This window comes from Pelophylax lessonae, assembly GCF_965119305.1.
Source record: "Pelophylax lessonae genome assembly, chromosome: 13".
Taxonomy (NCBI): Eukaryota; Metazoa; Chordata; class Amphibia; order Anura; family Ranidae; genus Pelophylax; species Pelophylax lessonae.
The window spans coordinates 150,223,726-150,237,398 of NC_138780.1; positions in this window are offsets into that span (position 1 = coordinate 150,223,726).

Below are 13,673 nucleotides of genomic sequence, written 5' to 3' on the forward strand. Positions count from 1 at the left end.
ACGAAAATCGGACGTGTTTTGACGGTGGACAAAAATTTTATAGCCCGCACACCAGAATTTTGTCGGCCGAAAAGTCGGAGTCGGTTGTCGAGAGCACCATACTAACAAGACGAAAATCGGTCGTCGGACGAAAATTCCCGGCCGAATTTCGACTCGTGTGTACGGGCCTTTAGAAGTCATCAATGGCAGGATCACTATGCAATACACAGCAGGGCAGTGAAACACTCACTGACTCATATGTGTTGCACCTTTAGCTGTCTGGATGAGTGAGGCATTGCTCTCTCACTGGGGACATTTTAGTCAGTGAGATAGTCCATTGTTCATCTACCTGGCAAGCAGGTGAGCACAGTAAAAAACACTGTCACTGATAAGTTCTCGCAAGCCACAGGATTGTTAGTGTGACATGGACCTTACTGGTGGAGGACAGCTGCTTGTCTCGATCCCTCCTGAGAGATCATTCACAAAACTATAAAAACAAAGCCTTGTTTTTCTTCATTACTGTTCTACCAGCATTTTTAATAAACATGTTTTCTTCTGCAGTCACCTGAGAAATGTTCAGGCAGGACCATAAATAGCCTTTGTTCGGGATTTAGAATGACCATAATCTAAAATTCTGAAAGCATTTTCTTGTATACCAGTATTATAAATGTTCCTGAGGAACATTCAGATAGGACATGTCAGCCTTTGTGGGGGGCTTAAAACATATAGGAGGAGCTAAATGAGTGACCGTTTGAACAAAAGCCTTCACCAAGAAGTGAGAGGCCAGTGGACCCTTGGAGAACATAGCCAAGGCTGAAATGTGTTCCTTGAGGCTACTCATGGACAAATGCTGATCCAGACCTGACCGGAGAAAGGCCAAGATATGCCTCATGCAGTTTTGTCTAGGACAAAACTTTCTTTGCTAGCACAGCACAAAGTAAGCCTTTCAGATTTATGACCTGAAAGAGGTCAGGGAGAGTCTGCCAGAAGCTGGAGAATGTCCAAGTACCAAGCCCTCCCGGGATAGCTTGGTGCCACAAAAATCACTGGAATGCCCTCTAATTCTATCCTGCTGAGCAGTTGTGGGAGGATCTTTAGCAGAGCAAAGCCATACATCAGGCAAAATTTATCCCACAGAGTTACCAGAGAGTCTACTGTGAAAGCCTGAGGATCCCAGGGACCTGGTGATGAACCTGTCTAGTTTGTTGTTGAACCAGGATGCCAACAGGTCCATATCCAGCATCCCCCACTTGAGACAAAGGTCCCAAAACATCTCTGGGTAAACACCCCAAATGTGTCCTGCAATCAGGGTCAGAACATGAAGCTCAGCCCAGGTCAGAATCAATTCCGCTTCCCTCTTGGCTCCTCAGCTTCTGGTGTTTCCTTCATGGTTGATGTAGACAGTGGCTGTGAAGTTGTCTGACTAAACCCTCATTGGAAGCCCCAGAAGTTTAGACGTCCAGTGCTTAAAAGACAGTCAGTTACAGCATGTTTCTAAGAAGTTTTAGTACTCCCTCCAACCAAGTTTCATGAAATATCAACATTCCAAGCACCCCCACCTGACAAACTGGCATCCATTTTGAGATTACCAAGGAAAAACTGACCCCAACCCCTGATCGGAAATCCACGTTGGGGAGAGAAGGGCCGATTGAGACGTGGGAGGCTCCAGAATCCATTTGTACCATGCAGACAGGATGCTGAGTTGAAGCGTCATGAAGTAAAACTGACCATTATGCATCTTGAAAGTATTAAATTATATTTCCACACCGGCAGGAATACAAGAAAAACAACAACAACAACAAAAAAGCGAAAACAAAAAATATAAAGTGTTTTAGAGAAAAGGCCCTGAAAAGCTCAGCTGCTGTATTAGAATATCAATAGATATTCATAATAAAACTAGTAGGAATTTATTACAGCGCTATCGCCTATGTACTCTATTATTAAAATGCTATATTTACTTTTACTGTGCAAAAATTGCAACGAATACTAGGTGAACAGTTTTATCTCTGTGACCATATATAACCATGAGGAAAGGGAATATCCTCCGAAACGTACATGCTGGAATGGAATACTTTGTAATGCAATGGCTGTTTTTTTAGCACACTAGTGTAGCACCCTACGGGTAGGTGCTAGGTAAAGATATAGTGGGCCTTGTCTGCCTAGCAGCAGGGCTGTGATTTGTTAGGTAGGGTGTCAGGGCTTCCAGATGTGCCTACTGAAGGGAGAAGTATCCCCACTGGCTCCTGTGAGAGTCTTCTCATAGGGCAGTGTGGGAAACCCAATCAGGGGACACATCTTAGCTTGTAACTACCCTAGAAGGCAGATTAAGCTGCAAAGGATTCTGGGAGTGGGTATAAGTTTGGGGGAAGTGCGTGACAGGTTGTTTTTGGCGGGAGCAGAGTCCCAGGAAGGAGAGTGAGGCTGTCTCTCCTCCTGTCTGAGGAAGGTGGATGTCTCGGGGTATCGCCTGAGAGTCCAGAGAATGCTGAGCTGAGCTGAGGGGGATCCGGTGTGCCGAGAACCTGCGGAGAGAGAGGTCCAGTCCCAGGAAAGCCTACACAGGTCGTAAGTACTGTGGATTGCCCCTGGGGGTCTGCCTAGTGTCAGAGGGGACCACTCCGGGAGAGGTTCTGGGATCCAGTGTCAGCTAGCGGTAAAGGGGGTACCTAGGTTGAGGACCCTGAAGTTGTAAAGGGGGTACATAGTCAGTGGACCCTGAACAGTTCAAGGCTAAAGAGGGCACCTGCAGTTTGGGCCCTGAAGTGTGCAGAGCGTGTCAGTACAGTGACACTTACACAGAGTTCTACAACATACTACCTCAAGCTGTACCAAGCGGGGGAAAGTATTTGGTGGCTTACACAGCACAACAGTATCAGGAGTTCTACAGTTTCAGTCTTGGATCTACAGGACTATAATTTGGAGATTCAACACTTTCTTGGAGTTACAGAGTGTTATTAGAGTCAGTGAGCGTTGGCTGTCGCTGGCTAGCATCAGGGAAGCGCCAACGGGCATTTTTCCAGGATCAAGTCCCAATTGTAATTAGTTCAAGCCGAAAGGAGTATCCCACTCATTCCCTTCTCCCATCCCCTTAATTTCCAATAAAAACCACAAACAAAGATGCCGGAGTTGTCACTGTCTCAATTGTCACACCTGGGGACTCAGCTCACATGGGCAGGCGAGGATTCCAGTACTAATGACAGACCCACATCAGGCCATAGGCCTGGAAACCTTGCTACACTTGTATGTTTTTTTTTTTTTTTTAGTCTTTTATGGTTAATAGAGGTTTAGGAAATTATTACAGCACTATCGCCTATGCACTCTATTATTAAAGTGCTATATTTACTTTTACTGTGCAAAAATTGCAACGAATACTAGGTGAACTGTTTCATCTCTCTGTGACCATATATATCCATGAGGAAGGGGAACATACTCCGAAACATACAAGCTGGAATAGAATACTTTGTAATGCGATGGCTGTTTTTTCAGCACACTTGTTTTTTTTTTGTCTTTTATGGTCAATAGAGGTTTGTGGTAATACACTAGACGTTTGTGCCCTCTTGTGTGTGCTTTTCACAGATATCTGTAGCAATTCCCACGTCTGAGGAGGGCAGCAGCAGTGGAACATTCCCATATTTGTATTGTAATACTGTTTTCAAATTTTTTATTTAACCACTTAAGCCCCGGAAGATTTTACCCCCATTCCGACCAGGGGGTATTTTACGACTCGGCACTGCGTGACTTTAACTGACAATTGTGCGGTCATGCAATGTGGTACCCAAACGAAATTTACGTCCTTTTTTTCCCACAAACAGAGCTTTCTTTTGGTGGTATTTGATCACCTCTGCGCTTTTTATTTTTTGCGATATTAATAAAAAAAGAGCGAAAATTTTGCAAAAAAATGACATTTTCAACTTTGTCTTTTAAAAAATATCCAATATACTCAATTTATGTATTTTTTTTTGGCCAAAATATATTTAGCTACATGTCTTTGACAAAAAAAAATTCAATGAGCGTATTTTTATTGGTTTGCGCAAAAGTTATAGCGTCTACAAACTATGGTGTAAATACAGAAATTTACGCAGCTTTAATTTTTGACTGCCTATCTCATTTCATGAAGTGCTAAAATGGCAGGGCAGTACAAAACCCCCCCAAACTACCACTTTTTGGAAAGTAGACATCCTAAGGAATGTTCTGAGAGGCATGTTGAGCTCATTGAATATTTCATTTTTTTGTCACAGGTGTTTGAAAAATGACTAAAAATTTTTTTTTTTTTTTTTTTACACAAAGTTGTCATTGAAATGATATATTGCTCACACATGCCATGGGTATATGTGTAATTACACCCCAAAATATATTCTGCTGCTTCTCCTGAGTACAGGGATACCACATATGTGGGACTTTTTGGGAGCCTAGCTGTGTACGGGACCACAAAAACAAATCCCCACCATCAGAATTTCAAAGGGCGTACATTTTTCATTGCATTTTCTCACTACCTCTAACGGTTTAGGAGGCCCTGAAATGTCAAGATACCACAAAACCCCCCCAAATGACCCCATTTTGGAAAGTAGACACCCCAAGCTGTTTGCTAAGAGGCATGGTGAGTCCATGGAATATTTTATATTTTACCACAAGTTTTGGGAATATTACTATTTTTTTTTTTTATTTTTTTTTTTTACACAACGTTGTCACTAAAAGATAAAATTCTCACACATGACATGGGTATATGTGGAATTACACCCCAAAATACATTCTGCCACTTCTCCTGAGTATGGGGATGCCCCATGTGTGAGACTTTTTGGGAGCCTAGCTGTGTACAGGACCGCGAAAACCAATCAACACTCCCAGGTTTTCTAATGGCGTAAATTGTGCATGTCACCTCTGCACTACCTGTCACAGTTTCGGAGGCCCTAAAATTCCAAGATAGCACAAACCCCCCCCAAATGACCCCATTTTGGAAAGTAGACACCCCAAGCTATTTGCTGAGAGGCATGGTGAGTCCATGAAATATTTTATATTCTGCCACAAGTTCCGGGAAATACATATATATATATATTTTTTTTTTTTTTTTTTCACAAAGTTGTCAGTAAATGAAATATTGCTCACACATGCCATGGGTATATGTGAAATGACACCCCAAAATACATTCTGCTGCTTCTCCTGAGTACAGGGATACCCCATGTGTGAGACTTTTTTGCAGTCTAGCCGAGTACAGGTCCCCGAAAACCAGTCCCCGCTTTCAGGCTTTCCAAGGGCGTAAATTGTTGATTTCACTCCTGACTACCTATCACAGTTTCGGAGGCCCTAAAATTCCAAGATAGCACAAAACCCCCCCAAATGACCCCATTTTGGAAAGTAGACACCCCAAGCTATTTGCTGAGAGGCATGGTGAGTCCATGGAATATTTTATATTTTGCCACAAGTTCCGGGAAATATATATATATTTTTTTTTTTACACAAAGTTGTCAGTAAATGATATATTGCTCACACATGCCATGGGTATATGTGAACTGACACCCCAAAATACATTCTGCTGCTTCTCCTGAGTATAGGGATACCCCATGTGTGAGACTTTTTTGCAGTCTAGCCGAGTACAGGACCCCGAAAACCAATCATCGCCTTCAGGCTTTCCAAGGGCGTAAATTGTTGATTTCACTCCTGACTACCTATCACAGTTTTGGAGGCCATGAAATGCCAAGACAGCACAACCCCCCCCCCAAATGACCCCTTTTCGGAAAGTAGACACCCTGAGCTATTTGCAGAGAGGCATGTTGAGTGTTTTGCAGATCTCACTTTTTGTCACAAAGTTTTGGAAATTGAAAAAAGAGGAAAAAAAAATGCATTTTCCTGTTTTTTCTTCATTTTCCAAAAAAAATTAGAGCTGCAAAATACTCACCATGCCTCTCAGCAAATAGATTGGAGTGTCTACTTTGCAAAATGGGGTCATTTGGGGGGGGTTTGTGCAATCTTGGCTTTTTATGGACTTCAAAACTGTGATAGGTAGTAAGGAGTGAGATCAACAATTTACGCCCTTAGAAAGCCTAAAGGTGCGCATTGGTTTTCCGGGTCCTGTACGCGGCTAGACTGGCAAAAAGTCTCACACATGGGGTATCATTGTACTCAGGAGAAGCAGCAGAATGTATTTTGGGGTGTCATTTCACATATACCCATGGCCTGTGTGAGCAATATATCATTTACTGACAACTTTGTGTAAAAAAATAAAAAAAAATAAAAAAAAATTTTTTCCTCGAAACTTGTGGCAAAATATAAACTATTCCATGGACTCACCATACTTCTCAGCCAGTAGCTTGGAGTGTCTACTTTGCAAAATGGGGTCATTTGGGGGGGTTTTGTGCCATCTTGAAATTTCAGGGCCTCTGAAACTGTGACAGGTAGTCAGGGGTAAAATCAGCAATTTACGCCATTAGAAAACCTGAAGATGTGGATTGGTTTTCGGGGGCGCGTACACAGCTAGGCTCCCAAAAAGTCTCACACATGTGGTATCCCTGTACTCAGGAGAAGCAAAAGAATGTATTTTGGGGTGTCATTTCACATATTCCCATGGCATGCATGAGCAATATATCATTTAGTGACAACTTTCTGTAAAAAAACAACAAAAAAAAAAAAAATAATAATTTTCCCGAAACTTGTGGCAAAATATAAAATACTCCATGGACTCACCATGCCTCTCAGAAAAAAGCTTTGGGTGTCTACTTTTCAAAAAGGGGTCATTAGGGGGGTGTTTGAACAGTTCCGGCATTTTATACTCAATCTTATCCACACATCACCCACTCTTCTAACCACTTGAAAACCAAGCCTTTTCTGTGCCTTTTTGTTTACATGAAAAAATATTTTTTTTTTACTAGAAAATTACTTTGAACCCCCAAACATTATATATTTTTTTAAAGCAGAGGCCCTATAGAATAAAATGGTGGATGTTGCAAATTTTTTTGTCACACGGTATTTGCGCACAGATTTTCCAAACGCAATTTTTGCGAAAAAAATACATTTTTTTTTAATTTATTGCACAAATACACTATATAATTCCAATTTTTTTGGTAAAATTTAAAAGATGATCTTATGCCGAGTTCATAGACACCTAACATGACATGCTTTAAAAATTGCGCATGCCTGCGCAGCGACAAAAACGTATGTACATTTTTGAAAACCTTTAAAAGTCTCTACAGGTTACCACTTTAGACTTACAGAGGAGGTCTACTGCAAGAATTACTGCACTCGATCTGGCGATCGCGGCGATACCTCACATGCATGCTGCAATTGTGGTTTACATATGACACTAGACCACCGCTTGCGTGCGCCATTGCGCGCAAGCACCGGGGGTAAGGGGGGGGGCTCAATTTTTTTTTTTTTTTTTTTTTTTTCTTTTGCTCTTTTATGTTATTTTGACACCTTTCCTTTAATTTTTTTTTTTTTTAAATCATTTTTATTGTTATCATAGTGAATTTAAATATCCCCTATGATAGCAATCTGTAGTGACAGGTACTCTTTTTAAAAAAAATTGGGGTCTTTTAGACTCTAGATCTCTCCTCTGACCTTAACGCATCTGACCACACCAAAATTGGTGTGATAAAATACTTTCCCAATTTCCCAATGGCCCTGTTTATTTCTGGCGAAACAGAAGTCATAAAATGCTCGTAGCCTCCGGCATCTTAGGCCATAGAGATGATTGGAGCCATTCTCATCTCCAATTAGCTCTATGGTTAGATAATTGAACCACCGGCTGCACTCTCGGGTTAACCGGTGGGACAGGAGAGCCAGAGAAAAACCATGGAAGGCTGCGGAAGGCGGCGGTGGGGGGGGGGGGAGGCCCCTCCCACTGCATGTAAAAGCAGTCTAGCGGCCAATTACCTGCTAGAATTGCTTTTACATGTAAGCCGACCGCTGGCTGTAAAAAACGATACCAAGATGATGCCTAAATCTGCAGGCATCATCCTGGTATAGCCACTCAAAGTCCAGCAACGTACCAGTACATTGCTGGTCCTTGTTTGGCATATAGGTTTTTTTTTTTTTCATGCAGCCTGTGGGCTGAACGGAAAAAAAGAGAACCTATCAGAAATCAGCACAGGAATAATGCGTAGTATTACTCATCATTAACCGCCCAAACAACCACCCACTGAATTTAATGATGGGTATACACGACACTATCCACGTATACCAAAATAGGATTTTAACTGCAGTGCTGAAATCAGAAAATCACCACAGCTGCTATCAGCAAAGGTATCCATATATGCTGAGCGCAAACGCTGTTTGTGTCAGAATATATAAAATCAATGCGTGGTAGCCGACGAGGGACCTGCAAGAGAAACAGGTCACAAAAGAATGAAAAAACAAACAAAGGACATTGAAAAAAAGTATAGTAGGAAGGAGTAGAAGGACATATAAAATGACTGACAACAACAGTTTTTGGATTTTCATCATTAACCGCCCAAACAACCACCCACTGAATTTAATGATGGGTATACACGGCGCTATCCACGTATACCAAAATAGGATTTTAACTGCAGTGCTGAAATCAGAAAATCACCACAGCTGCTATCAGCAAAGGTATCCATATATGCTGAGCGCAAACGCTGTTTGTGTCAGAATATATAAAATCAATGCGTGGTAGCCGATGAGGGACCTGCAAGAGAAACAGGTCACAAAAGAATGAAAAAACAAACAAAGGACATTGAAAAAAAGTATAGTAGGAAGGAGTAGAAGGACATATAAAATGACTGACAACAACAGTTTTTGGATTTTCATCATTAACCGCCCAAACAACCACCCACTGAATTTAATGATGGGTATACACGGCGCTATCCACGTATACCAAAATAGGATTTTAACTGCAGTGCTGAAATCAGAAAATCACCACAGCTGCTATCAGCAAAGGTATCCATATATGCTGAGCGCAAACGCTGTTTGTGTCAGAATATATAAAATCAATGCGTGGTAGCCGACGAGGGACCTGCAAGAGAAACAGGTCACAAAAGAATGAAAAAACAAACAAAGGACATTGAAAAAAAGTATAGTAGGAAGGAGTAGAAGGACATATAAAATTACTGACACCACAACAGTTTTTGGATCCTTTTATTTTTCTTTCTAACTGTTCCTTTACTTCTTGATTTGGGAGGGACTGCGATCATCTGCGATCTTCTCTTCCAGCTTGGGTCTCTCAAAATGTCGATGGACATCCAACATCCTTCGAGACCCTGTGTTTATGTGCCCTACACTGTGTCGTGCTGTACCCTACGCTAATAATCCACTAGTGTATGGTAGCGCTCGAAACATTCCCCGATGCAGAGACCAGGTTGGTCAGGACATTTGGGACAATAATAACGGGTGTCACGCCTAAATCCGCGCTTGCTACAGACACGACATCTTCTTTGGGGCCATCTTTGGGTAGGGGTACTCGGGAGGACATGTGAAAAATGCCTCTCATGCAGCCGGCTCACTGCATCTGGAAGGGGAAGTTGGGCAGGCATGCCTCCTGGGTACAGGTAGGCAAGGATGATCTCTTCCTGGAATTCCCGGAAAGATCCAGTTCGTCCTGACGCCCTGTATAGGACAAAGGCGTTCAGCATAGCCAATTGGTATAGGTAAACAGACACTTTTTTGTACCAGCGTCTGGCTTTACGGGCAACTAAATACGGCGCCAAAAGCTGGTCGTTAAGGTCCACCCCTCCCATGTTAAGGTTATATTCGTGGACACAGAGGGGTTTCTCCATAACGCCAGTTGCCGTAGGAATTTGGATCGTCGTGTCTGGGTGAAGGGAGGACAGAACATAAACATCCCGTGTATCCTTCCACTTCACCGCAAGTAATTTGTCCGTTTTCAAGCAGGCTCTCGCCCCCCGACTAAGACGGGAATCTACAAGCCGTTGGGGGAAGCCCCGGCGATTAGGTCGCACGGTGCCACATGCGCCAATTTGTAAATCAAGAAGGTGACTAAATAGTGGCACGCTTGTATAAAAGTTGTCCACGTACAAATGGTACCCCTTTCCGGATAAGGGTGACACCAAGTCCCAAACGATCTTACCGCTGCTCCCTATGTAGTCTGGGCAGTTGGGGGGCTCCACACAGCTATCTTTTCCCTCATAGACCCGGAAACTAACTGTATAGCCTGTGGCCCTGTCACACAATTTATACAGTTTGACCCCGTACTTGGCACGCTTGCTGGGGAGGTACTGTTTCATAGCAAGGCGGCCAGTAAATTTAATCAGGGACTCGTCAACGCAGACAACTTGTTCGGGGGTAAACAAGGCTGCAAACCGCTGATTGAAGTGGTCTATGAGGGGCCGAATTTTGTGGAGCCGATCGTATGCAGGGTCTCCCCGAGGACGACAGAGTTCATTGTCGCTGAAATGCATAAATCGCAGAATTTGCTCGTATCTCGTCCTGGACATAGAGGCAGAGTACATGCGCATATGGTGAATTGGGCTAGTGGACCAATATAGCCGCAATTCACTCTGTTTAGTTATGCCCATGTGGAGGGAAAGGCCCAGAAAGATCTTAAATTCGGAAACCGTTATAGGTTTCCAGCCGAATTGTCTGGCAAGGTGTGAATTTGGGTTGGCGGCGATGAACTGTTGTGCATACAAATTTGATTGATCCACAATAGATCTGTAAAGATCTTCCGTGAAGAACAGCTCAAAAAAGTTCAGGGGCGTAAAACCAGCTGTCTCCACGTGGATTCCAGGTTGGGCGGTGAATGGGGGAAGTACTGGCGCTGTAGTATCGGTGGGTTGCCAATTAGGAAATGCCAGCGCATCAGGGAGGGCACTATGGGCTCTACGGGCCTGTCTTCGAATACGCGGTGGCTGCGGGCCACTACTTGTGCTAGCCACCGCACCAGCTTCAACTGCACTTAGGGGACTCGCCACGTCACCAGGTCTTACTGCAGTGCTGGTTGTACTAGGTCCAGGTTGTACTAGGCCGCTGGCGCTTGCCAGGTCGCCAGAAGGATGAGCGGCACTAGTACCCACACTCTGCTCCATACGAGCACCCTGCGATTCCTGCATCACAACAACTTCAGAATGGGGTCGGGTACGCCTGGGTCTAACAGGGACCCATCTGTCGTCGGAGCTATCTGTCAGGGAGCCGCTGCCGTCATCAGGTTCATATACTGACACTAATTCGGTCATTGTAGCTTCCCCTTCGCTATCAGATGACTCGGTCAGCATATAACTGAGAAGCTCTTCATCCCTGTACGAACGTTTGGTCATTTTGGCAACTAAATTTACTCGTACAGTGATGCGACTCACAGGTAATAAAAGCACCTGGTTGTCGAAGACTATTTCAAGCGCTACAAAAAAAACTGCTAATGCTAGCAGGGATCAGGCCTGACTCTGCTAACACAGCGGTTTTGTGTCTTGTGTTTTTTTGCAAGTGACAGTAATCTATTGATTACTACACTTGCCTGGGTGAAAGGGTTAAACGCAGGTGCTGGCCGGAATCAGTACTGATCGTGCAAACACCGCGTTTTGGGAACCCTAAACTATGGGGGCGCTAGTATAGTTCTGATCAGATCAGATATTGATCTGTTCAAACACTATACTAGAAATGGAAGTGTAGGTGCGTGCGTGCGTGCGTGCGTGTGTGGCAATCAAGGGGTTACTTCTAAACTATGCGCTGGGGATCTGGGGGGGGGTGGCGGGGACCCTAAACCTCCTTTGGGAAAGAAACTAGCTAGCTAGCGCAACCTCAAGTCACAATGACACCAATACAAAATACAGTAAAAACAGTATATTATGTGTGTATTAGTGCTAATGTGACAGAGGGTGTAGGGGTTAACGGGATGTGATCAGGGGGGGATCAGGGGTTTAAATCTTTATTGGAAGGGACTGGCGGGTATCCTAAGGATAAAAGGAACGGTGGCAAGCGCTAAACCTGGTCACAAGTCACACTTATACGGGTATATAGAAAATGCTATATACTGTATACAGTGTGCGTTGTGGCAGGGGGTGTAGGGGTGATCAGGAGGGGATCAGGGGATTAAATCTTTATTGGGCGGGTGGGGGGGACCCTAAACCTGCTTGGGACACAAACTTAGTCGCCTGCGCTAATTCTGATCACAATGACACTAATACAAAAATACAAAAACACAGTATATTACGTTTGTATTAGTGCTGATGTGACAGAGGGTGTAGGGGTTAACTAGCGGTGATCAGGGGGGGATCAGGTGGGATCAGGGGCTTAAATCTTTATTAGGGGGGGGTGGCGGGTAATTCAAGTGGAAAAAGGGGGGTCGCAAGCGCTAGACCTGACCACAAATCACACTTATACGGGTATATAGCAAAATGCTATATACTGTATACGGTGTGTGTTATGGCAGGGGGTGTAGGGGTGATCAGGGGGGGGTCAGGGGCTTAAATCTTTATTGGGCGGGTGGCGGGGACCCTAAACCTTCTTGGGACAGAAACTTAGTCGCCTGCGCTAATTCTGATCACAATGACACTAATACAAAAATACAATAACACCGTATATTGCGTTTGTATTAGTGCTGATGTGACAGAGGGTGTAGGGGTTAACGGCGGTGATCAGGGGGGGTTCAGGGGGGATCAGTGGGTTAAATCTTTATTAGGGGGGGGTGGGGGGTAATTTGAGTGGAAAAGGGGGGGTCGCAAGGGCTACACCTGTTCACAAATCACACTTATACAGGTATATAGGTATATGCTATATGCTGTATATAGTGTGTGTTGTGTCAGGTGCTGTAGGGGTTAATTGGGGGGGCGATCGGGGGTGAAATGTGCCTATCTAACTGTGTGTGGGTGTGCTTGGTGCAGTACTCACAGTAAGATGTGCTCTCCTCTCACGCTGGATCCGAAAAGACCGTTGTGGGGGGAGGGCACATCTCCTCTAAGCCTGTGTTTACATTTCACAGGCTTAGAGGATGATCTGATTGGGCAGGACCGATCAACAGGTCCAGACCAAAAATGATTGGCCTGGACCTGATGACTGATCGGTTCTGAACCCAATCGAGTCATCATCGGCGGCGGGGACGCGCGGGAGCGCGCACAGGGCCGGCAAATTGTGCTGACGTAGGCCTACGTCAGTTTGCCTGGCCGGGGCTGAGTGCCGACGTAGATCGTCGTGCGCCGGTCGTAAAGTGGTTAAAGAATACAAAACAAAACAGGCAACAAGCAAATATGCAGATTCATGAAACATCAGGTTTGTCATCACAACACAAAAGTGCGGGGAACCAAAAGCGGGCAGTATGAGTATATATAAAAAGGTGGGCCGCTACTTCAAATTGCATTTATGAAGAGAACGCGCTATTCCCAGGGCCTCCGTGTAGGGGAGGCAAACTTACCCTGGGAAGGTCGTCTCTAAAGTCAAACCAGCAAACCAACTAGTGAAGGAGGACAGGGGAACCATCCTCCAAGTGGGCAGACGCCTGAGCCTGAGTGCATCCTGAAATTTTGTTTCATTTTACGGTAACCAGGGTGAAAAAAGGAAAGATGCTATAGGAAAGATAGAAGGAAAACGTAATACTGTTTTCGATGTCTATACTTCTGGAGTGCTAGACAGTGTGTGTGTGTGTGTGATATTATTGCAACATTATTATTGCTACAAATTTGTCCCAAGTTGGGGATTCAATTAGTTTCAAGCTAGGTACCACATGTCCCAAGTTTGGAGCTTGGATAGTTTTGAGGTAGGTACCACACTTAACTGAGGTGCCTTGACGGGACAGTGTG